The following is a 4,471-nucleotide window of genomic DNA, read 5'->3' as shown; positions in this document are numbered from 1 at the left end:
CCACAGGAAAAAAGTCTTAAGAAAAAGTTTCTCTAAAAATAAAAAAAACCTTTCTCAGCCTCTCTTACAGCCAGAGCACAGATTTATGACCTCAACTCTCATTCAGAGTTCTCCTATAGCAGACGTTGAAACAGAAGTGAATGGAATTGATTCAGTGGGATCAGTGCTAGGACAGGTGGCTGCCGTGGTGGTACTCCTTTTCCAAGAGAGCAGTGGTGTATTAGCAGCATCATCCAGATTCCAGCATTGATGGCGTCAGTGCCGAAAGCAGCATGTTTGTGGACAGCAGGAGCGGCAGCAGGAGAAACAAGGGGAGCTTTATGGAGCCCATTCTGCGGTGTGATTTTGGAAATAATTCCTGGATGAGAGTTCCCGGTGTGGCTTTCCAACTCTCCTAGAGAGTCTAATACTAAAATAGTCATTATTAAATTCACTTTTAGTTAAAAAAAAAAGAAAAAGAGGAAAGGATATGTAACAGATGAATTAATGGAAGCAGTGCCAGAATAGCAGATTGAGGCCATCCAAAATTTCACTACTCCATAAAAGAAATGAGAACAGTGGCCAAAGTTGTCAAAATCAACTTCTTCAAAACTCTGGAAATAAAGTCTTGCAAGGATCCAAGGAGAAGTCTTTTGGCCTAAAACTCAACATTCAAAAAACAAAGATCATAGCATCTGGTCCCATCACTTCATGCAAATAGATGGGAAAACAATGGAAACAGTGAGAGACTTTATTTTCTTGGGCTCCAAAATCACTGCAGATGACTATGGCCATGAAATTAAAAGATGCTTGCTCCTTGGAAGAAAAGCTATGACCAACCTAGACAGCATATTGAAAAGCAGAGACATTACTTTGCCAACAAAGGTCTGTCTAGTCAAAGCTATGATTTTTCCAGTAGTCATGTATGGATGTGAGAGTTGGACCTATAAAGAAAGCTGAGTGCCCAAGAATTGATGCTTTTGAACTGTGGTGTTGGAGAAGACTCTTGAGAGTCCCTTCGACTGCAAGAATATCAAACCAGTGAATCCTAAAGGAAATCAGTCCTGAATATTCATTGGAAGGACTGATGCTGAAGCTGAAACTCCAATCCTTTGGCCACCTGATGTGAAGAACTGACTCCTTGGAAAAGACCCTAAAGCTGGGAAAGATTGAAGGCAGGAGGAGAAAGGGACCACAGAGGATGAGATGGTTGGGTGCCATCACTGACTTGATGGACATCAGTTTGAGCAAGCTCTGGGAGTTGGTGATGGACAGGGAAGCCTGGCATGCTGCAGTCCATGGGGTTGCAAGGAGTCAGACAGGACTGAGCGACTGAACTGATAGGAAAGCTGGGCAAGAACTCGAGTAGGTAACTTTGGAACCATCATTGGAAAACATTTAAAACTGGTCAGATGAGAAGATGTTTTTATGGCTGGAAGGGCTGCTGTTGGTCTTGGTGCTTTGTGCTTTGATCACTTGGGAATGTCTAATGAGATTGGAGCTATTGAAAAGGCTATGATTTGGCCTCAGTATGTGAAAGATAGAATTCATTCCACTGTATGTATTAACTCTTAGCAGGAAGCATTGGCTTAACAGCTTCATCTGCTTTGGCGGTGAACAGAACTCCTCTCAAGAACTTCATGATGAAAGGCTCTTCAGTGTTGATTGGTGCAACCTTTGCAGCCATAACTGGAGCTGGAATGCTGATACAGTCAGTATTGTATTATTGGAACCCAGGCCCAAAACATCTTGCTTGGTTATTACTATCAGGTGTGATCAGTGCAGTGGTGGCTCCTCAAAATATTATGAGGACCTTTTCTCATCAGAGCAGAGGGGTACACTGCTGGCATTGTGGGAGACCTTTCCAATGTGGCCATGTGTCCACCCAATGAGAAGTTTCTGAACATGAGAGCACCCTTGGGCATGGGCCTAGATCTTGTCTTTGTGTTCTCACTGGGATCTGTTTCTTCCACCTGCCACGGTGGCTGTTGCCACTGTATACTCAGTAGCAATTTATGGTAGATTAGTTCTTTTCAGCATGTTTCTTATGTATGATACACAGGAATCAATCAAGTATGCAGAAGTAGTACCAGTGTATATGGTTCAAAAATATGACCCTATCGACTCAATGCTGGGAATCTACATGGAGACATTAAAAATATTTATGCTGGTTGTCAGTATTCTACCAACTGGAGGCAACAGAAAGAAGTGAAGTGACTCAGCTTCTGACTTCCTTAATACTTCAAATATCTGGCTTAATAGGGGAAGATTTTCCCTAAATAGGGGCTTCTTGAACTAATGATAAAGAACCTGCCTGCCTCCATCATGCAGGAGATGTAAGAGACATAGGTTCAATCCCTGGGTTGAGGAGATCCCCTGGAGGAGTGTGTGGCAACACACTCCGGTATTCTTGCTTGGAGAATCTCACGGACAGAGGAGCCTGGCAAGCTACAGTCCATGGGGTTGCAAAGAGTTGGACAGGACTGAAGCGACTTAGCACACATGCATGCGTGTTCATTAAATAGTTTGTGCAAGCAGCTTTCATTGAAGTTTAGAAGACAAGAACTTGTCAACATGTTTCAGGTGTTACAGTGATATGATGCTTCAGGTCTGCTTTTTCTTCTGGAGAATAAATTCAGTAGTTCTCTTCCAAATAGCGCACTCATTTTCAATTCTCATGTTTGAATAATTCTAAAATATTCTGATGAATATGAAAACTGGTTTGTGTTGCAGGAATTAAAGTGTTTTATCGATTTTTAAATTTATTTGGTTAAGTGAAATTTAGGAAACGTGTGCCTGCATTTTTTTTTTTTTTGAGTGTGGGATATTAACAAGTAATGTTATAAGTAACATAGGGTTTGGTAAAAGGACAAGAGAGAAGTAAAGGGTCAGCTGTGGTCTTTCTGTGAAAACTTAAAACTTGGCACATATGTAATTGTGGTGAGCCAGGGAGGGAGTCTGGATGTTTGAAAATAAGTTCTGGCTGTATATCTGCTAACTTATCAGAAGCATTGAACAGAAAACAAAGACATAGATGATTCTCAGGACTCTCCTTACAACATAGATGTGGTCATGTTTGACTTCTCATTGTTTCACACTTTTAAGAGAGTCCACAGTGTTAAATATATGGAGAATTCCTCTTACATAATATATATTAAAAACAAAAAACAGACAAGAGGGTGGCAGAGGATGATATGGTTAGACAGCATCACTGACTCCCCTTGGATGTGAACTTGAGCAAATTCTAGAAGATAGTGGAGGGTGGGGAAGTCTGGTGAGCTGCAGTTCATGGAGTTGCAGTCGGACACGAGTTAGTGACTGAACAGCAGCAATATATATTACATATGTGTGTTGAAGTCGTGAATCGTCTAGAACAAAATATCATTAAAACACTCAGGAAAAAATATTCAAAGCATGAAAATTCTTGCATTTTTAAATATACAAAGCAGACTCACAGATATAGAGAACAAATTAATGGTTACCAGTGGGGAGGGGGAAGGGGCAGAGGCAATATAGGGGTGGGAGAGTAAAAGGTACAAACTATCATGTATAAAATAAGCTGCAAGAATATATTGTATAATCCAGGAAATAGTAGCCAATACTTTATGATAAGTATAAACGGAGCCTAATCTTTAAAAATTACACTGTGAATCACTATATTGTAATATGTAATATATAATATTGTATATCAACTGTATAACTATAACTAAGTTAAGAAGTTATAACTATATAACTATAAAAGTATACAAACAATATGTGCATAATTGCTGAATAGCTTTGCAAATTTATTGAAATGCTTAAAGGAGTACATGCTTGCCTTTCTCCTCTCTTCAAGTTTTAAAGCTTTTTATCAAAAAGCCTATTTGTATTACACTTGAGATTATGGAAGCAGTTTTTCCCCTCAGATTTGGTTTCTTGAATTCCATCTCAGAGGAATCACTAAAAAAAGAAAGGCAAAGTGAGGATTTTTTCATGAGCTGTATCAATCAAAAATGCAATGGAGTGGGGTGGGAGTTGGGAGGGAGGTTCAAGAGGGAGGGGACATACATAAACCTATGGCTGATTCATGTTGATATACGGCAGAAGTGAACACAATATTGTAAAGCAATTATCCTCCAATTAAGAAGAAAAAAAGAAACAATGAGTCTACCAAAAAAAAGAAATGAAAAATGCTTCATTCGCGTTTCGAATAGCAGAATTTTCCTTCTTTACTCCATAGACCATTACTTAACTCTCCCGTGCAATTTGTAAGTTTTTCTTTGATACAAGAGTTATTTTTGGAAGTTCTTATGAATGAAATAACTATGATTATTGAGATGGTTGGTGTTTTTTTAATTTATTTTTAACTGGAGGATAATTGCTTTACAATGTTGTGTTGGTTTCTGCCATACATCAGCTTGAATCAGCTTTAAGTATACATATGTCCCCTCCCTCTTGAACCTCCCTCCCACCCATGGTTGGTGGTTTTGACAAATATTTATTATAGTAATCC

General features: G+C 39.3%; 1 pseudogene; it reads left to right on the top strand.

Annotated features, from left to right (window-relative positions):
- The first annotated feature begins 272 nt into the window (after positions 1–272).
- Positions 273–3,981, top strand: LOC100141086 (growth hormone-inducible transmembrane protein-like; annotated as a pseudogene).
- Positions 3,982–4,471: the final 490 nt, after the last annotated feature.

Source organism: Bos taurus, chromosome 6 (genome assembly GCF_002263795.3).
Source record: "Bos taurus isolate L1 Dominette 01449 registration number 42190680 breed Hereford chromosome 6, ARS-UCD2.0, whole genome shotgun sequence".
Lineage (NCBI taxonomy): Eukaryota > Metazoa > Chordata > Mammalia > Artiodactyla > Bovidae > Bos > Bos taurus.
The sequence above is the reverse complement of the archived record's forward strand: the minus strand, read 5'-3'. Positions and strand labels throughout refer to the sequence as shown.